This window comes from Eupeodes corollae, chromosome 2 (assembly GCF_945859685.1).
Source record: "Eupeodes corollae chromosome 2, idEupCoro1.1, whole genome shotgun sequence".
Lineage (NCBI taxonomy): Eukaryota > Metazoa > Arthropoda > Insecta > Diptera > Syrphidae > Eupeodes > Eupeodes corollae.
Window position 1 is genome coordinate 8,131,448 of NC_079148.1, and position 22,347 is coordinate 8,153,794.

Here is a 22,347-nt window from a genome sequence, read left to right on the forward strand (position 1 = left end):
TAACACCAATTCTGTATACCATCGCTGCCTCCAATCTATCTATCGACCATGAATGAAAGGGTATCTCCCCCCTGTCCCCTCTATGTATCTCCCTACACGTTTTGTGTTTGCGAAAAAGTGTATTTATTTTTTCTTTATGTAGACAACTTATTTCAAGGCGCGCCGGCTTTGCTCTGCTTTGCTTCTGCCTCTGCTAGTATCAGCCGGCAAGAAAGGTGGTAGGTAACGGTAGCTATAGACTTAGACCGTTTAGACGTATAGTAGTTTAATATATTCTTTTCTTTGGATATTTGCCACCTCTCTTGGTGCCACATACGGAAAATGTGGTCATCAAATAAAATTTTGTTCTCACCAGACTCAGTTTAAGTTATAAACTCGTCGAGGCTGCACGATAAAGTTTTTCTCCGCAACTCGAAAACCAAATCATTTTTAACTAAAAATTTATAATATTTCCAACTGTATATAAATATAGAAAAGTTAATGAAAAGAGTTTTTCCGTTGTGGTTGTGATTATTGGCTACACGTGTGAATAATTTCAATATTTTCAAAAAATTTCTTCTCTCGAACCTCAAAAAAGTACACAAATATTTCGTGTGGCAAAGTATTGAGATTTTAAAAATATGAATAATTGTGAGTGAAAATAATTTGTAATGTTTTAAAATTTATTTGAAATTCAATTTTCTTTTTAAAGTGATGAGTTTTATTCAACGTGAGAGAAAACAGCGAAATATCCAAACTTCCCACAACACTAAATATCTGACGTTGTCATTTGTAGGTTTTTGTTAAAAGTTGATAAACAATATCGACCTTGGATTTTTGTTTGCTTGCACCATATTGTTGCTGTCACTGTCATTTACAAGGCCTGAAGTGCATATTATTGTTATTAAAGTTCCTTACTCAAAGTCTGAGAGCTCTGGTGAAGTACCTACCTAACCTTTAACTCCAACGCCGCCGGCCGTGTGTCGTCGCCGGACCGCCCGACTGTCTAGAGAAAGCTTTTTACATATTGTTGACTAATCGATTTACTTTATTAACAATTTCATAGTTTTTTAGTGTTATTGAAGTCGAGGACAAGTGCATTTGATTAAACACATCAGGCTTGATGGAGATAAGACAATAATTCGACTAAGTTCGAATATATGGGGCGAAAATGCATTATTTCAGTAAACTAATGCTATTGTTGAGATAATTATGAGGTGGGGGTTTTGAAAATTATGAACTTTATTTTGTTTCTATTATAAAGGGTGTTCTTTTTTCGGGTTTTTAATTACAACCTCTAGCTAGATAATTAAGTTCGTATGGAATTTTATGTGGGTAGTGCATAAAAATGGCTGAAATTGCGTATATGAAGAGAGGTCGAGTTTTTTGAAGACGACTTTTATCGATTAGATGAGGTCATATAGGAGTAACTTATTCAAAATGGGTTAATGTGTTAGTTCATAGTGATTAAGGAATGTGAACCTAATTTTATGCTTACAAATCATCTGTGAACTATGAAACATAGCAACAATTTATTTAAAATGATGATTAAACTAAACTTCTATAAAAAAGGCTGGGATGCGACCCACACTCATAACTTCCCATCCCTTCTGTTGATTTGTTTTGCTTTAAAGTTTGTAGGTTTTCGTGTTGGGTTAAAAAGTTTCCAGTTGAATTATTCTTAAAAATATTTAAATTAAAAACAACATTTTTTATTAAAGAAATATTTTAATTTGAAAACCTAGTTTCTAGTTAAATAGATTTTTAGTCGAAAACAAATTTTTACTAATTTAAGTATTTCTCAAATTTTTACAAATTGGATGAATGAAATTAATTTGAGAGATATCAAGATCCGAACATCAATTTTTACCAAATTTGCGTACTATTTTTTGTGGATTTTTTTTTATGAAAAAACGGTCTATTGGATTTTTATAAAAAAAATACTGAATATCGAAAACAATATTTTCTGTATATTGTTTGAAGACAATATTTTAAATTTTTGAAAAGCTTTTTGAGTGGAAAGTAATTTTTTACCAAGTTTTAGTATTGTTTTTTTTTTTGTTAGGTTTTTATTTTTTGTAAAACAAACTGTCAATTAGATTTTTCTTGAAGTTTTAATGAATGTTGACAACAATATTTTTTTAAAAGAAAAAAGTAGTTTCAAGCCAATATCTCAAAGTTTTGAAAAGATATTTGAGTCGAAAACCAATTTTTACCAACTTTTATTTATTTTTTTGTTTAGGTTTTTAATTTTTGTGAAAAAAACCTGTCAATTTGATTTTTCTTAAAATTTTGCAGAATATTGAAAACAATATTTCTTAAAAGTAAAAATTAGTTGGAAGCCAATATCTCAAATTTTTGAAAAGATATTTGAGTCGAAATTCAATTTTTACCAAGTTTGTGTAATGCTTTTTTTAGGACTTTATTTTTTATAAAAAAAAACTGTCAATTCGATTTTTATCAAAATCTTACTTTACTTTACTTTACTTCACTTTACTTTACTTTACTTTACTTTACTTTACTTTACTTTACTTTACTTTACTTTACTTTACTTTACTTTACTTTACTTTACTTTACTTTACTTTACTTTACTTTACTTTACTTTACTTTACTTTACTTTACTTTACTTTACTTTACTTTACTTTACTTTACTTTACTTTACTTTACTTTACTTTACTTTACTTTACTTTACTTTACTTTACTTTACTTTACTTTACTTTACTTTACTTTACTTTACTTTACTTTACTTTACTTTACTTTACTTTACTTTACTTTACTTTACTTTACTTTACTTTACTTTACTTTACTTTACTTTACTTTACTTTACTTTACTTTACTTTACTTTACTTTACTTTACTTTACTTTACTTTACTTTACTTTACTTTACTTTACTTTACTTTACTTTACTTTACTTTACTTTACTTTACTTTACTTTACTTTACTTTACTTTACTTTACTTTACTTTACTTTACTTTACTTTACTTTACTTTACTTTACTTTACTTTACTTTACTTTACTTTACTTTACTTTACTTTACTTTACTTTACTTTACTTTACTTTACTTTACTTTACTTTACTTTACTTTACTTTACTTTACTTTACTTTACTTTACTTTACTTTACTTTACTTTACTTTACTTTACTTTACTTTACTTTACTTTACTTTACTTTACTTTACTTTACTTTACTTTACTTTACTTTACTTTACTTTACTTTACTTTACTTTACTTTACTTTACTTTACTTTACTTTACTTTACTTTACTTTACTTTACTTTACTTTACTTTACTTTACTTTACTTTACTTTACTTTACTTTACTTTACTTTACTTTACTTTACTTTACTTTACTTTACTTTACTTTACTTTACTTTACTTTACTTTACTTTACTTTACTTTACTTTACTTTACTTTACTTTACTTTACTTTACTTTACTTTACTTTACTTTACTTTACTTTACTTTACTTTACTTTACTTTACTTTACTTTACTTTACTTTACTTTACTTTACTTTACTTTACTTTACTTTACTTTACTTTACTTTACTTTACTTTACTTTACTTTACTTTACTTTACTTTACTTTACTTTACTTTACTTTACTTTACTTTACTTTACTTTACTTTACTTTACTTTACTTTACTTTACTTTACTTTACTTTACTTTACTTTACTTTACTTTACTTTACTTTACTTTACTTTACTTTACTTTACTTTACTTTACTTTACTTTACTTTACTTTACTTTACTTTACTTTACTTTACTTTACTTTACTTTACTTTACTTTACTTTACTTTACTTTACTTTACTTTACTTTACTTTACTTTACTTTACTTTACTTTACTTTACTTTACTTTACTTTACTTTACTTTACTTTACTTTACTTTACTTTACTTTACTTTACTTTACTTTACTTTACTTTACTTTACTTTACTTTACTTTACTTTACTTTACTTTACTTTACTTTACTTTACTTTACTTTACTTTACTTTACTTTACTTTACTTTACTTTACTTTACTTTACTTTACTTTACTTTACTTTACTTTACTTTACTTTAGTTGGCACTGCAGCGCCTTGTGCTCTTGGGCCTCAAGTTATAACTTTCGCCAGCTAACTCGATCTCTAGCTTGGTGCCTCCATTTTCGAATACCAAGTTGACGTGCGCCGGCCTCAACTTGATCACTCCACCGGAGATGAGGCATTCCTCTGCTTCCTGTTCCCTCAGGCTTGGCGTTGAATACCTTATGGGTGAATAACAAACACGCTTCAGCTTCGGCATTGTCTGCGTTACGGTGGGCCTGCTTCGAGGTTGCTTTAAATGACATTTCTATTATTATATCCCTCCAAAGAGCAAATATTTTGTTTGTTGACATTTTTTTACAGCTGTTGAGCTGTCAGCCAAAGCAAATGTTCAGATAATTGAACTAGAGCTTCCGTTTGGAGTGACATTACGTTCTTTTCCTTACGATTGAAGCCGTGTTGAAGGGTGTTTGTGATTCAGCCATTATGGGCTGGAGCTTCGATGTTCATTCGCTCGACATGCATTAGCAATCTTAAGCGTTGTACACTGAGTTTTCCGCTAGATGTTATGTTGCCTGTCGACACAAACCGGACCATAGATCGTACGCGTTTGATCTCCGCGTTGATGTCATTTGCAGAATTGACAGATAAACAAATTCGTTTACCTGTCAATTGTCACATTTTGACAGGTGTGAATCGACTCAATTTGATGACAGTAGATACTCTGTTTTGTCCTCGTTACTGTCAAGACCCATGTTCTTCGCCTCAGACTACACGTTAGAGAAAAAACCGGTCACTGCTCGTTTGGTTCTTCCCATAATGTCGATGTCATCTGAATATCCAAGATATTATGTGGATTTTTAAAAGATGGTGCTACTTTTATTAGCGTTAGTGTTGCGTTTGACGTGGCTGCTCGCTAGCGGAATCGTTGACTTCATCACCATTAAGCAGCTGGTTAAAATGATCTCTCCAGATTTTAAGCATTGACTGCGTCTCGACCACGGTATTCCCCTTCTTATCTTTGCAGGCTTCAGGGCGGCTAGTGAATCCCGTTGTGTTCTTTTTGACTCTTCTATAAAAGCTCCTCACCTGTTTCCTGTTAAAACATCCCTGGATCTCTTCGACTTCACGCTGCTCATGAGCTTTTTTCTTTCTTCTGAGCAAGCAGTTCTCATCCCTTCTCTTATCGACGTAGAGTTGGCGGGAAGATCGTGTCTTCTTTTGCTGCCACAATCTGTATGCTTCCGTTTTGGCTTTGTTTGCCTGAGAACATTCGGAGTAAAACCAGAGGTTCCTTAGTGGCGGCTGTGAGCAACCTAGCACCATTTCTGCAGCATTCCTGATGGATTGTTTGCAAAGCTGCCAGTGGGTCTCTGGGTACATCTCGTCCATTGTAGGGTTTTTCCCAAGCTCTAGGGATACTCTGTCGGCAAAGGCATTGGCAGAATCCTCCTGCTGCAGTCTTCCAACGTTGAATCTCCTCCTTGAAGTTTTTGTTCGCCTAAGAGCTTCCATGTATATTCGTATGCGCAGTTTAGCACCAACTAGGGTAGTGGTAGGAATCTATGTTTGCTGACTGTACATACGAACGCCAAGTATGCTAGATTAGTGTCTTCCGTCAATAGCAACATGATCGAATTGGTTGCATGTTCGATCATCGTCGGACCGCCAAGTACCCTTGTGGATATCTGGGCGAGGCAATCTGGTGCTACTCAACACCATGTTTTTCTCGGCTAGGAAGATAAGCCTGAGTCCGTTTACAGATGTGATGTCGTGTAGGCTATGTCTTCCGATTGACCTACCAAAGATGCCTTCTTTACCAATTTTTGCGTTAAAATCTGCCCGGCGAATTTTAACATCGTTTTCGGGACATTGTTCATATATTTTGTCGGGGAGCTCGTAGAATTCTTCTTTGGTATTGTCATCCTTTTCTGATAAGGCTCAGGTGGTAGAATTTGACCTTAATGCGGATTGTCGTCAGTCTTCCGCTTACTTCCCGAAAGCTTAAAACTTTTTGCCTTAGTTTCCCTCTGTCAGCAAAACCACATCTAAATAACTGCCTGGCCCATTTCATCGCATCTCCTGGATGGCTGTCACATCAGCTTTGATTTCGGCGAGAACATCAGCAAGCTGCTCTGCTTTGCGTGGTCGGTTGAATGTACGCACATTCCATGTACATACACGTAAATCGTAAATTGTATCTTTGAGAAATTGAATTGAATATGAAGTCCGTTGTCAACATCAATATCTTCTTAAAACAAGAGGCCGGTAGGGCAAACTATTCACGGTAACAGTTTTACAAGTAAGGTCCATTCACACCGTCAGTTTCGGTAGGAAAACCATACCAAACAGTGACAAATTGAAAATGTAGAGGCTCATTAACAATCATTCTTGAGTTTCCCGAACTATTTTGACGCAATTATAAGACCTAATCAGAGAAGACATGACGTTGGTGGTATCGACCGCCTTGAAAAGTCATTACTGAAGTTTCAAACCTATAAAACCTTACTCTTTGCCAACGAAGAAGGTGCTTTAATACAACCTTAAATAACTTTAATTTCTGCACCGAATTTTAACAACTTAAAAGCGTTTTTGTGTTATTCTTAGTAATGAGTAGTTTTTACTTTACAAATGTCAAACAATTACAGCTTCAAAAGTGACATCTGTCCAAATCAATAGATAGTGCTCGGTATTCACTTTAAGGAAGCTCGTTTTTCGAAAGATAAAAACACGGATGATGCCGCCAGCCAGAATTGTCAAACTTTTTACCGAAAGAAAAATATCAACGCAGTTTGACATTCTAAACTGTCAAATTATAGAAAACAGCTATAGAAATTTCATGTGCAGCTAAAAAATTTGCATCGGAATTTTTAAATTTTGTTTTTAAACTGAAAGCAGGAAATTTACCTGTCAAAAAAGGATCTGTGTTTATTAAAAAGATTAACACCTAATAATTCAGAGTAGAGCCTGAACAGTCAACCGTTTTTTGAACGGTCTTATCTACAATCTTTGTTTGCTTTTCCATTCCAAACGTATTTTGATCTTGTTTAGAGAGTACTCTATGAGCTTAGAATAATATAACTAGCCGGACCGAGTTGAACTCAAGCATTTGACAGCTCAAATTGAAAGAAAAATGTCAAGCAATTAAATTGGCGCAAGAGTGAAGTAGTGTCAGTCTACTTTATGATCACAATTAGTTTTTCAGTTTAAATTTAAGAATTTAATTTTTTTTCTTGTTTCTCTAGAAGAAAATGACAAGTCAATTCTCAAAAATGTCAAATAGTGACAGGTAAGTGTTCAGAGAATGTTCAGAAAGTGTTCGTTATGCTTGAAGTTAGTTCAGAACTCTTTTTTTCTGAGCTTAAAAAGAAAATAGCTTATTTAGTTAAGAATGTTTACGAGTATGTTCAATGATTTAACTTTTTCCGATACTGATTTTTCTAGGTAATTCAGTTTGTCTATAGATAAAGTATGAAAACAAATTAAATGCTGGATAAGGTTGTCGTTTTCATAAAATTCATCCTTCGTGTAAGTCTTTAAGGACTTTCAGTTGGGTTGCCTTGTTGGTTTAAGAATTAAGGAAGGAATAAAGGACAAGACCATTAAGCTCGTGTTGTTTCGTTTCGTTTTTCTTGAAAATAAAAATAAAACCTACCACAAGAAAAGTCTGATGATGTCATTATTACTACACAAGAAAGCTTTATGAAAAGATAGACATTTCAAGAACAAAAACAAAAACTACGGTACTTTGCCAATACATAATACAAATTGATTAAAATATTGTTTTTCGCAAAAAGTAAGGAGTGTTTATTTTTAAAACATGTGACGTAGGTTGTCAGTATTTTGCACATGTTGAAGCATGCGTGATGTGGGTCCAGCCCAAGGTCGATATAATACAACAAATTTTTAATTTTGAAACAATTTTAGTATTTTCTTTTGTCTATTATTAAAAATTGAAGAAAATAGTTGTCTATAAGCTAAGATATTATCAAGAAAAAAATCAATATTGTCAAATTATGTCGTTTCTTCTTTTATATCCCTTAAATTATTTTCAAATCTTTTTTTAGAAATTGGGAGCGGTATTATGAAATCCACACAAATTTTATTATCTTCATACATTTTCTATGTAGTTTGTCATTCGCATGTTTCCAAAACATAAACGGATGAATTTGGTATTGTAGTAAATTTTTGTATCGGGAGTTTGAATTGGGTGTGTACTGTGTAGACAGAAAAACCCAGATAAATTGGCCCACTCACATAAGAACTTTTAAGCCCTAATTACCTTCTGTTCTTACTAGCCTTTTATTTTGTATACTTTTAACTTATGTTAATGAATTGTAACTGGAAAAGCGAGCTTGAAGATCCCCTCAATTCTTTATATACCTGAATCGAGTTGAAATAAGTTTGATTTGACTCGGTTCCCGTCGGAGATCGGAGTCGAGTCAAAATTTGAGAAGAAAATAATGTGTAAATTAGTTGGTTTAATAGATAATGCATTATGGTCTGTTTATTTGTATGTTTGTGCACAAAAAATATTGTTTTGTTTTAATCAAAAATTGCACATGCAGTTGATAACGTATTCTTATATGTTGCTGAACTATTCAGTTCTTCATTGCTTAACACGCATCAAACTATCTGACTTGCACTTCATAAGAAACATCAAAATACCATTTGCATTTTAGAAAGTGGTGTCAAACTTATGGCTGAATCACAAACACGCTTCAGCTTCGTCTGCGTTACGCTGGACATGCTTCGAGGCTACTTTGAATGACATTTCTATTATTTCGTTCCTCCAATGAGCAAATATTTTGTTTGTCGACATTTTTTTTACAACTGTTGAGCTGTCAGACAAAGCAAATGTTCAGATAATTGAACTAGAGCTTCCGTTTGGAGTCGCATTACGTTACATTACGTTCTTTTCCTTACGATTGTCAAACGAAACGTGATTTAGAAGGTCCATTGTGATAGCATGCATTGAATTAACATGGCTGAACTCGTAAACGTCAAGTGAAGAGGAAGCTGAAGGGTGTTTGTGATTCATCCATTAATCATTTTTAAATCTTCTTGTGCGCTGGAAACACCAAAAAGATTTATTTAATCAAAACTGAGATAAACCTTAAGTGGAAACATAGCAAAACTTATTTATCTTTTGTATTGTTTTCTCTTGCAAAATAAGCTCAGTTGGTGCATTTTCACTACCAAAACTAAATAATATCAACAGTAATAGATTGATTTTTTTTTCCAAAGGAAAACACATACATAATTCCGAATGCACAACTACTCAACGAACACAGCCATCGAGATACAAATGCAATATCAATCGTAATGTGTAGGCCCACTGGAAGGATTTGGGAATAACACTTGAGGCATCTGTTGCGAAGGACCGAAATGACCCTGTAGTGCTTTTCCTTGAACCTTTCTTAGTGTCTCGATATTGTATTTCTTGTTAAGCACAGGCCATCACACGATCGACCCATTAAACAAAATAGAACGTAAAACGGCTGTGTAGGTCCACAAAATTACCTTCAATTCAAGGCCCTAATTTTACTAGAAGTTTTCCTACAAGCAGTAGAGGCCTTCTTAACACGTTCTTCAACGTTTCAAAAATACAAAAGAAATATAATAAAGACATAAATATTGACATCCAATACCCTTAAAAAAAGTGAACAGAAAGAATGGTGCCCTAATAACTTGCAAAACATTTTCTGTAAAAGAATGGAATCATAAATTAAAGTTATTTTCTGTCCAGATATTCATCATCTCAAAACACTTTAGTAGTATTTTTGGAATAACTTTAATTTATGTCAAACAAATATTGTAAATTTGATTTTTGAAAACATTTTCCCAAATGCTGGCAACAATATTATGTATAGTGTCCGCCATCTTACTTTTTTTCAACTAGTGCTTATTTCGTGAACGGTAACACTTAGCTCATGTTTAAATTTGACAGATAACTAGTTTTATCCTATCGATGAACGAATATGGTTGTGAATGCGCTTCAACAACGCTGGGAACAACGCTTAGAGAAGATGCCGATTTTGACAAAAAAATCAACTTTTCAGATGAACCTTATTTCGATCTTCGTGGGTATGAAAACAAGCAAAATTGTCGCATTTGGGGCACAGAAAACCCACACGCATACATTAAAAAGCCGATAAACCCAAAACGAGTCACTGTTTGGTCCACAGGCATAATTGGACCATTTTTCTTCGAAAATGAGCAAGGAGTGGCCGTTACAGTCAATGGCGATCGTTATCGGGCCTTTTGAACGAATTTTTTTTCACAAAAATTGAAGAGAAGAACATTGGCAACATTTGGCTTCAACAGGACGGCTCACTACGTACCACAAAGCCGAAGCTACACTCGATGTTTTTATAGCATTTTCAAAAAAAAGTTTTTTGGCGGATCCTTTATAAGATAATAAATACGTTTCAACTCAATGCCTTTATATTTATCTTAATATATTTTATTTTGAAATCAGTTTTAAATTTTTTAGTTTTTATTTGTTGTAAAACTGCTGTCGAATTTTATTTTCCTACAAATTTTACTAGTCAAAAACGTCATATAATTATTTCAGACGTTATATTATTAGTTTTACGTTTTTTTAAATTTCAAAAAAGCTTTCCGTTGAAATTTTTAATGAATTTTGATTCTAGGCACCTTGACTTGTCAAAATATTTGACAGATAAAGTTGAAAGAACAAAACCTTAGTAAAGGATTTGAAGAAAACAAAAATGTCAAAATGTTGTTGTTTTGTTTTCATAGCTGTCATAAGTCATAACAAAAGCCTTTTCACACCAAACCCAAAATCGTTCACATCGAACATTTACATGTTTTCATTTGACATTTACATACATTTATTTGGCACCGGCTGTCAAATTTTGTATTGGTGAAGAAATTTGTGAGTAAAAAGTTTTGTTTTTCTCAAATTATAGTGGTACCCGTGGCATGATGGTTAGTGCGTTGGACTGTCATGCTAGAGGTCTTGGGTTCGATCCCTGCCTATGCCATCTAAAGCCTTTTCACGGGTACTGCCTCTTGCGAGGAATTGACAAATTCTCCAAGATTAACTATTGTCATGAAAAAGTGTTTTCTCAAAATTAGCCGTTCGGAGTCGGCATATAAACTGTAGGTCCCCTCCATTCCTGACAACATTACTCGCACACAGGAATGGTTGAGAGTTGTAAGTCACTAGGCCTTGGTTCTCAACGGACTGTCGCGCCACCCAATTTATTTTAACCAATTCAAATTGATTTTGACGTAACATTAGCTCCTCTAGAAAAAGAGTTTAAAGTGAAGTTTTGGGGAATAGTGGAATGGGCTCACGACATGAACCAACAAGAACTACAAGCTCCCTTGCATGCCGCTATCCTCTTAGTTCACTTCAATCGGTCCAAACAATTCACTAAGGAGAAGCTAATTCTTATTTTGTAAGGAAATCGTATAAATAATATTACTAACCACGACCAAATTTATTTCAAAATGAAATATTTGTTTTGACAGTAGCCATCAGCTGTATTGTTTACATTAAATTGAGCGCTGAATGTTTCGAAAGGTTTGTTTGTTTAGTTCAACTTTGAATTGCTATTAGTTTTCGGTTGGTTTTATAGAAAACTTGTGGTTTACCAAAAATGTAACTTGAGTTTTGGGCAAAAACCGATAACCGGGTTTTGGACTTGGTGTAAAAAGCCTATAAGGTTCTTATAATTGCTTAAACCCCATTACTGTATGCACTTCAGTTGCAAACATTTCAGTATCATGACTTCAATTTGTGTTATAAAAAAAAAAGATCATTCTAAATCCGACTCAAGATATCATTGAAATTCAAAAATAAATAACCTCTATCTGCTTAAATGAATCTGATGAGAAATTAAGACTTTTAGGGTTGATATCACTTTTCTACTAATTTGAACGACTTCTTGCTTTTATCAGAAACTTGTTAACTCACAGAAACGGAAATACCTAATTGAAAAGTTATTTCTGCAGCAATTTTAAACATTTATTTTTAAATCAGTTCGTTGTCGCTTTTTCTTATGTCAGATTTTAGAAAATAAAAGTACTATTGCAGAAAGTGTGTATATGTAATAAAATGAAATAAGTTTTCATAAAACAAAATACCTGAAAACCCCTTCGGTGTTGAATTTTGTGATCGTTAATCTGCAGTCTTTCTATCCAACTTAGAACTTGTCTTTCTGGGTTCTTTCTTACGGAGGCACGGATCCGACGGTCCAATTTTCAATAACTCTTTCGCATAGGTCCAGCGGAATTTGGGCAATGGATTGGGTTATGTTCACCTTCAGGGCATCGGTCGATTGTGGTTTATTTGCATAGACCTGCAACTTCAAGAAACCACACAGGAAAAAGTCTAGCGGTTACCAATCACACGAACTTTGTGGTTAATTCACATCACCCCTGCGAGATATAACCTTACCCTCAAATCGATCATGCAAAATGTCAATCGTGGCGTTTGCTGTTTGGCACGTAGCGCCATCCTTCTAGAACCACATGTTGTCCATAAGAAATTAGTTATCATCGTTATGTAGCGCTCACTGATGACGGTGACCGCCTCAATAACGTCGTTTTCAAAAAAATACAAACCAATTACTCCTCCGGCCCAAAATCCACACCAAACAACACATTTTTGAAGATGCTTTATGACCTGGTGAACCTAGCGAGGGTTTGTGTCGTCCCATATATGGCAATTTTGCATTAACACATCCATTCATCCAAAAACATGCCTCATCACTAAAGATTATTTTTCGGCCAAAATTGTGGTCCTCTTCGAAACGATTCGAAACCCAGTCAGGGAACGAACGACGTTGTCTATGGCCATGAAGTTTGAGCTAGTGGGTCAGTTGGATTTTGTATGGGTTTCCGAACGCAAAATTCACCGAGTTGAAGACTGCGAAAAGCAGGAACTGTTTTATCTTAAAATACAGAAGTTTATTGTAATGACTATTACACCAATAAAACAATTAGGATTTAGTCGAAGACTAATAAATAATATATCTTTTATTCAAAATTACTAAAAGGAAAAGTAATATAAACCTTACGAAGGCGCACACTGAACTGAGCTAATACTCGTAAATTTGTCGTGTCAACAGAATCTGTTTTCTCTTTCTTATTTTTGGCGCTGCTACTTTTGGGGCATGTTGATGTGTTGGTAATGTTTGCGACACTGATGATGAATTCTGGAGATCTTTGAAACTCAAATTGATGCTGCTGGCTCTGGCTGGGTTCTGGTGTTCTTGGAAGCTCGAGTTTTTGCTGCTGGCTGGATTGCTCATTTGGCACATTGATTTCAGTTGGTCTTTCTTCTTGAGCAATAAATGCAGGCTTAAGTCGATCCACTGACAAGTTAACATCTTTATTATTCATTCGAATAGTGAAGAGACGGTCCGATAATCCTTCGAGTACCTCGAATGGTCCAGTGTAAGGAGGCTCCAATGGCTTTCTTACAGCGTGGTTCTAAGCAAAACGTGTGAGCATTGATATAGATCCTTAAGGAGAAATACACTCTTTTTTATGTGATGTGCCGAAGGCACAGGTCTTAGCAATCGCATGTGCTCGCGAAATTTTTCCAAAAAACTTTGAGGATTTGGATTAGGCATGTTTTCGTCTATGAAAAATTCATTTGGAAGTCTGATATAAGTTCCATAAAGCAAATCAGCTGCAGACGCCTTCAAGTCCTCTTTGAAACACGTTCTCAACACAAGCAGTACTGTTGGGAGAAGCTCTGTCCATGGCGTTGTTGAGGATGAGTGACACATTAAGGCTGCTTCAAAAGATCTGTGCCAACGTTCAATCATCCAATTTGCCTGTGGATGATACGCTGCTGTGCGAGCACGTTTGGTTCCTGTCAAGTTTGTCAAAGCGTTGAAAAGTGCTGACTCAAATTGCGTCCCTTGATCAGTGGTGATAGTTTTAGGACAACCGAATCTTGCAATCCAATGAGTCCAAAAGGCCGTAGCAATAGTGTCGGCGGTCATTTCCTTCAACGGAATTGCCTCTGGCTACCTAGAAAATCGATCAATCATAGTGAGGCAGTACCTGTAACCTTGAACCATGGGCAAGACAACTAAATCTAAATAAACATGATCAAAACGACTGTCTGGCATGTCAATGTGGTTAGGTTGCAGTTTGTTATGCCGATGAGTTTTTGATGTTTGGCATGAAAGACAGTTGCGAGCCCAACTAATGACATCTTTCTTTATAGATGGCCAAACATATTTCAGCTTGATTTGCTGGACTGTTGCTTTTCCACTTGGATGTAAAAGACCATGCACAGACGTGAAAATGCGTTTCCTGAGTTCTTTTGGAACATATGGTCGTATATATCTTGTTGACACATCGCAGTAGATTGGAGATTCAGGTTCAAGATGGACTATTTGAAGTTTCAGTAAATTTGTTCCTTCAATGAGACTCTTGAGTTCTATATCTTCACGTTGTGCTTCGAAGAGTGCTCTTGCATCTATCTCTATAGGCATAGTAATCTCGTTGATGTTCGAGTGAGCAAGGCGAGAAAATGCATCAGCTACAATGTTTTCGTCACCTTTAATGTGCACTAAGACTGTTTGAAAGGCTAAGATGAAGTCCAGCGGTTTCCAGATGTTGTCAGTTTTTTGTTCTAAGGAAGCTCCAAGTGCAACGTCAGAAGCGTCTGTAGTCAAGGCTAAAGGTGCTGTAGAAACTGGGTGAACTAAAAGTGCTGCTTCGCCCAGACTTGCTCTGCATTTATCGAACATTAGTTTTGTTGTTCCAAGGTACTTTTTGTTTGTCATTTTTCTTGGAGTTTTTTAGAAATTCGTTGAGTGGAGCTTGTAGATCTGCTGCGTGTGGTATGCAGCGCATATAGTAATTGATACCTAAGAATCGCCTTAGATGACAAAAAGTTTCAGGCCGCTCGTAGTTGATAATGGCGGAGACACGCTCTGGCGGTGGTTTGCACCCATCCTTGTTGATAACATAACAAAGAAACTTGATTTCTGCCATTCCGAACTGGCATTTATTGACATTGATGGTTAAAGAATGTTGAATTAAAATTGTGAAGACAGCTTGAAGATGCTTAAGATATTGCTCAGAAGATTCAGACATGATGATAATATCGTCTATATAACAGAATACAAATTGCATACCTCTGAAGATGGAGTCCATAAACCTCTGGAATGTTTGTGAGGAATTCCGCAGACCGAAGGGCATGAATAGGTATTCAAAAAGGTCAAACGGGGTGCAAACAGCTGTTTTTTTAATGTCGTCTGCAGCCATCGGAATCTGGTGGTATGCATGAACAAGATCGAGAATGGAGAAATGAGTTTTTCAGTGGAGTCTCTCCGCAACATCATCAACGTGAGCAATTGGATATCGATTAGGTGTAGTTTGTGCATTTAAACGCCTGTAGTCCCCACAAGCTCGACAACCACCATTTTTCTTGGCTACCTTGTGCAGTGGGCTGGCCCATGGACTTTTGGAGGGTCGGCAGATACCTTTTTCGATGAGAAAATCCATTTCAGTTTTTGCGGCTGTCAGTTTAGCTCCTGAAAGGCGTCTGAAACGACTTGCAACTTGTGGGCCTTTTGTTTCGATATAGTTACATACAGAAAGGTCGATATTTGTTTTAGGCTGTGTTGAGGTGGTAGTGACATCGATGAACTCTTTGAGTAGGTTTTGGTACTCACCCCTTTGTACTGCTCCAACACTTAAAGTTGATATTCCAAACTCGTTTACCTCTGTCACTTTTCCACTTATCATGAGATTTGTTGTTGCATCTACGAGTATAAGACATTTTTGTGTGAGGTCAATGACAATATGGTAATGCTGAAGTAAATCTGCATCGATAATTGCTGACTGAACATCAGCTAAAATGAAAGACCACTTGAACTTCTCCGCAGGCCAAGGCTGAGTTTAAGGATGTGATAGCCGAAAGTTTTGATTTCAGATTTATTAGTTGCGTATAATTTAAGATCTGCACTAACTAGGCGTTGGTTAATTTTTGAGATCGGAATGACTGAAACTGCTGATCCAGAATCTATAAGAAAGCGGGTGTTTGCTCCTTTATCGAAAATGTGCAGACGGGGTTCTTTACTGAAGCTGCTGTTGTTGTTGAAGTTGCTGTTGCCAACCGTCTGAACTGACGACAGCTCAGTTAGTTTCCCTGGTTGTTGTTGTTGTTGCTTGTGATAAAAGCATAACTTTTGACCGTCTTTGTCTCTGCTTATTTCATCGTCATCACTGGTTTCCGTGGATTTTTGCTCAATAGCTGATTGAACAGTGTGAAAATCTTTGTAAAGTTGGTCGAGTTTGTTTTTTATTTCGGCCTTTGTAGATGATCCACGGAGAAAAAATTGAAAATTTTTGTGATTTGTTTGATGATTCCTCGGCTCTTGATCAAAGCGCTGAGGTCCGACATGATGATTTTGAGGTTAAAGCTGAATATAGCCGCCTTTGTATTGCGAAGTTAACCTATATTTTGCAGTAAAATCAAGGAAAATAAAAATCTTCTTTTATTAAAAGATTGGGGTCACCAATTTAGTGTAATGACTATTACACCAATAAAAAAATTAGGATTTAGTCGAAGACTAATAAATAATATATCTTTTATTAAAAATTACTAAAAGGAAAAGTAATATAAACTTTACGAAGGCGCACACTGAACTGAGCTAATACTCGTAAATTTGTCGTGGCAACAGAATCTCTTTTCTCTTTCTTATTTTTGGCACTGCTACTTTTGCTGATGTGTTGGTAATGTTTTGTGACACTGATGGAGTTGCCACAGAAGTTAGACTACAATGCCATCTATCATCTATTTCATTGAAAATGCAACATAATTGGTGTGAACATGGTTCTGTTTGATAGAAAACTGTGAGGTTAGACTACAGCACCACCTATTGTGTTTATGGGCCCTATTATGACTCGCGAGTCGAACGTTCGACTCAAGTCGAACGATTTGGCGAATTGCCTAAGTCGTGGTATTATGAAAGGCGAACTTCGACGTTCGCTTTTGAAAACAATATTACCAACTTTAAGAAGTGAAATATGTAACGTCATGACTCGGTGAAACGTCAAAGACTGAAAATTATTGTTGATGATATATTGTTTACAATTTGGAAAAAAGTAAAATAAATAAAACAAAATATAATAAGCAGTGTTGATTTATTTTTTGAAGATGAAGATGAAAACGAAAGAGCGGAGAAAGTTTTGGTGTGTAGATTATGGCAATGTTATATCTTGAACATCTACTTCTGATTCTTCAAGATGTTGAAATACTTCAGTTTCAAGAGCACGTATTCCAAAAGTATTCCCTGAAGGATTCACAGCCTTTTGAAGGCTGAGTAGATCATCCACTGCGTGCTCCAAAGGAGATAGAGAAAGCTGCCCATAAGGTCCTCCACCAGTTGCAACTACATCCTTCTTATTGTCTGCGATTTTCTTTTTTAAATTTAGTTTGTAGTCAAGCCAAACCTATATTTATGAAAAATATTATTAAATGCTTTTCTGATTTTTTTTTTGTTAACATACCTTATGCCACTCTTTTCCCTCGCGTAAAGGAGGCCCTAGGGAGTTGAGATCAATGGCAAACCTATCCCAATATTCTGCTTGGTTTATTTTGAAGATCCGAAAGATCCTATACCTTTCGCAATTTCGGGGTTTACCTCCATAATTTCAACGAGCTTTGAAAATTGGTTGGAGTTGGTTCTTTTTATGCTAGGTATACAAATAAAATTCTTTATTATTTTTGCAATTGTTAAGCATTCATTAATTTTAAGCATTCACTACCTTTTTCTATTTCCAGTGCCACTCATTTTACTTTATTTTCCAAAACTATTCTCAAAACAAAATAAAACAAACAAACAACCACCGATTTCAAATTTAACAGTAAATTTCTTCAAGTCACGAAGAATTAGAGTTCGACCGATTCTGACAGATAAAAGCGAACGTTCGCTAGTGGTAATAGAGCGAGATTTCAATTCGCTATTTTTTTGACATTTTAGGCGAATGTCAACTAGGCGATTCGCAAACGGTAATACCAAATAGTCACATTTATTAAATTTTTCTTGCGACTCGCGAGTCATAATAGGGCCCTATATGTTGTTAGTTTGTCAAATTAAAGGTAATCAAAAAAGGAATCGCCACTGGTAATCGTTATTCAACTAAGTGACGGATTAATTTTAAAAAGTAGTCGTTACTTTGTGATGATTGAAAAGTTCTAAAATTTTAAGCAATTCTGAAAAAAAAACGCTTAAAAAATCACTATGAATTCCCATTAAAAAAGTACATTAAAGCATTATCGCAAAAGAACGAAAATGTGTCATTATCTAGTGACTATGACTTTAGTCACAATCGTTACTTAATTAAATTGTAATGTCATGTTTTTTGATCTAATATTGATTTATTTTACAGAAACGTGCAATTTGCCTCTGCACAGCCTTTATGATTAGGCATTGAAACGTGTGCACTGAAATTATATAAAATAATAATAGGCGTTATCAATGGAACACAAGGGACTTACTCAGGACTGAAACCAGTAAAACTTGCGCCTTATGTGATGTTTGTAGAATATTATAGAATTGTGAAAAAATTATATCAACAAATTTAATTGCAATTACTTGTAATTGAAACCTCCACACACTTTTTTAATTAATTTAAAATGTAATTGAAGAATTTCAACTACTAATTACATGTTATCGAATGTATAATTGAAAGCAAATGTAATGATCGAAAAAGCAGGAACGATTGGTTTTTAAAGTAATCGTTACAAAAAAATGTAATTAAATAGTTAACATTTAATAAATTACAACCGATTGTTTTAGGAATAAACTAAACTACACGTGTAATTGTAATCAAAAAACTTCAATTACTAATTACATGTAATTGAAATAAAAGTTGAAATGAATTTCGATAAGTAGTTACATATTACCCTTGTTTTTTTGACATTCTATAAATAGTATAGTAAAACATTCCCAAGAAAACCAATCGGAAGTAGTTAGATTTGTGTATTTAAAAATTGGTACATCTGAAAGACCTTTCAGAATAATAATAAAAAAAATATACAAGTAGAAGAAAGTTTTGTGAAACTCAAAAGTTCAAATTAACTTTAGCAAAAAAAAACTAACTTAAACTAATAAAATGGACAATTGCTTAAAGGAGGGGGTTTGTTCGTAGACTACTACATTAATGTGATTTGCTGTTGTATCGAGCTTGAAGATCACTAGCCGAACTATTCAGTTTTTCATTGTTTAACACGAATCAAACTATCTCACTTGCACTCCATAAGAAACATCGAAACACCATTTGCATTTTAGAAAGTGCTGTCAAACTTAATCATATTTAAATATTCTTGTGCGGTGGAAAAACCAAAAAGATTTATTTCATCTAAACCGAGATAAACCATTGGTGCAAGCATAGCAAAACTTAATTATCTTTTCTATTGTTTTTTCTTGCAAAATAAGCTCAGTAAGTTCATTTTTATTAACAAAACTAAATAATATCAACAGTAACAGATTGATTTTTGTCCCCAATGGAAAACACATGATTTCAAATGCACAACTTCTCAACGAACACAGCCATCGAGATACAAATGCAATATCAATCGTACCAACATTTGAGAAAGAAAAAATCACATAAGATCCATTCGATACTCGTATAAATGTCAAAAACCCATCCATAGAAATTTTCTACTCTAACTTTTATCGGTAGTATTCATACTGCGGATGTTGTTTTTGTTATCGGTGTAAGATCTTACTATACTATTGAAAGCTTTTCCAACAAAACACGGTAATTATTTCCAATTTCTGATGGGGATTATTTGAAGAAGTTTTGTTGTTAAGATGCAAACGGCGATATGTGTTTTTGCCCAAGATCGATGTCGCGAATGGCTAATACGGCTCTGGATTTAGTTTATAATTATAGAAACTCCTATGAAAGGATATTTTTATTCATTTTTATGGTAGGTAGGTAGAAATGGCGATCTCAAGGCAACCTAGCCTGAGATCCAATAAGCGCTGTAGTGCGCCGTTTCGATACCAAAAACTTGTTTGACCTTTGATTGAAAGGGATAGATTGATAGAGAAGCTTCATAGCGATTATGTTAGAGCCATTTTGGTGCATTGAGAAAAAAGATTAGGTCTCTAATCTTTGTCTCAGATAGCTCATCAAGTTCATTCTGGTGTTTGCCAAAGCAGGACATTTGCAGAGGAAACGGATTACCGTTTCACTTTCTCTTTGGTTACTACAACTCCGTCAAAAAAAACTTCTCCGCATGAACTCCTATAGGCCAATGTCCGGTAAAAACCGCAACAATCCTGGCTGTGTCCTGCCTTGGCCCGCATAGAAGATCGTTTGTCGGGGTTTTATTATAGGTGGGCCATATTTTCCTAGATATAATGCAGGTGGGTAAATTGCTCCAACTTCAGTTTGATTTTACCCTTCATAGCGCCAAGAGGAATGTTAACCATTTCCGCAAGTGAGCTATGAAGGGCCGATCCTTGCCTGGCTAGCTCGTCAGCCCGTTCATTTCCCACGATACCACTATGGCTCGGAACCCAGATCAGGGTGACACCGAGGTTAATTTTCAGCATCGCAAGCTCATCGCGACATTGCTGGACCAATTTAGATGAGGATATGGCCGAGTTAATGGCTTTGACAGCTGCCTGACTGTCTGTAAAGATAGCCACATTTCGGTTTTGGTTTGGGTTTTGTTTAAGTATCTTACATGTCTTCCTTATTGCCAGCAGTTCAGCCTGAAAAACGCTAGCAAAGTCAGGAAGCCTAAAGGATTTGGCTACATTAAGGGACTCAGAAAAGATCGCAGAACCAACTCCGCACTCCATCTTTGAGCCGTCAGTAAAGATGGTTGTGTCGAAACCTATAGACACGATGTCATCCTCCCAATCTTCTCTGGATGGAAAAATAACCTTAAAACCCTTACTAAGGCTCAAAGTAGGAGTGCAGTAGTCAGTGTCTACCCAGATAATATCTGAGGGAATCAATTTTGTTGTGTTGCTGTGACCATAAGGTTTTGACAACAAGCTGTTTGATTCCTTCAGCCTAATAGCGCTATATTTAATAAAAAGGTCGATTGGTAGAAGATCCGTTGGGAAAGTACGCATGGCCCCTGTGGTGCCCACGCAAAGCTGTTCTCTGAACCTTCTTTATCTTATCAATATTATAGGCTTTGCTAAGAGCAGGCCACCACACAATCAAACCATATGTTAAGATTGGACGTACTACGGCTGTTTACGTCCATAAAATCATCTTCGACTGAAGTCCCCACTTTTTGCCGAAAGTTTTGCTACAGGTGTAGAAAGCAACACAGGCCTTCTTAACCCGTACTTCAATATTTAGTTTCCAGTTTCGTTAAGGGTCGAGTATAACTCCCAAATATTTTGCAGTGGAAGACAATGATAGGATTTGACCGTTGAGTCGAGGTAGCGTGCAGGTCGGTACTTTAGTTTTGGGGGTAAAGAGCAACAGTTCAGTTTTACTTTGGTTAAATCCTGGTCCCCAACTCGTTGCCCACACAGAGGTTTACTTTCCTGGCACATGTTTGAGAAGGAGTAATCCTTTGAAAATTTGTTCCAGCCATGGAGTTGCCACATCATGCAACTTTTGAAGCATAACTGGCAGTATGCCATCCATGCCTGGGGATTTATATGGAGAAAAAGTATTGATGGCCCACAAAATATGTTCTCTGGTTATAACGCAATTGACATGCTCCATATGAGCTACGTTTAGCTCTGTGGTTTCAAGCAATTGGGGGTTAGCACTCTCGCTACCCGGAAAGTGCGTTTTCATCAGTAGCTCAAGAGATTCGGCTGGAGAGCTTGTCCAGGTTCCATCAGCCTTTTTTAGAAATGAAGGATTACAATGTTCCTTCGATAAAACTTTGCTGAGCCTTGCGGAGTTCCTTATGTCTTCGATTGATTGACAGTATTCTTTCCAGCCTTGTCTTTTGGCTGATGACAGGGCTTGTTTGTTAATTTGAAGAGAGTCTTTATACGGTTGGTAAAACTCATGTTTGTGGCAGGTATTGAAAATTGTCCTCGTCATTTTCCTAAGACTCGACAGTTCTTCATTCCACCACGAAGGAAGGGTTTTACGGCTATATTTAACTGGGCAAGAGACTCTACAAGTTTCACTTATACAAGTTTCAAAGGCTTTCACCTTTGATTCAAGGTCTCCAATCGATTCAGTGAGATTCGGTAAGTTGCTTAGTTTGGAATTCGCAATTTGACTGAATTTCGTCCAGTCAGTTCTTTTGGGATTTCTGTAAGGTGGCGGGTTTTTTGACTCGAAATTAATTTGAAAAAGAATCCACTTGTGATCCGAAAACGAATTCAAAGGGGAAACTCTCCAATT

At 35.2% G+C, this 22,347-nt stretch overlaps 1 protein-coding gene across 1 annotated transcript in view; it reads left to right on the forward strand.

The window, feature by feature from the left end:
• The first annotated feature begins 343 nt into the window (after positions 1-343).
• Positions 344-22,347, forward strand: part of LOC129944056 (phospholipid-transporting ATPase ABCA1-like) — a 32,622-nt gene continuing 10,618 nt past the window's right edge. The window contains exon 1 of the mRNA XM_056053215.1: positions 344-630. The gene's annotated coding sequence lies outside the window, so the exon portion shown is untranslated. The remainder of the gene's footprint in view (positions 631-22,347) is intronic.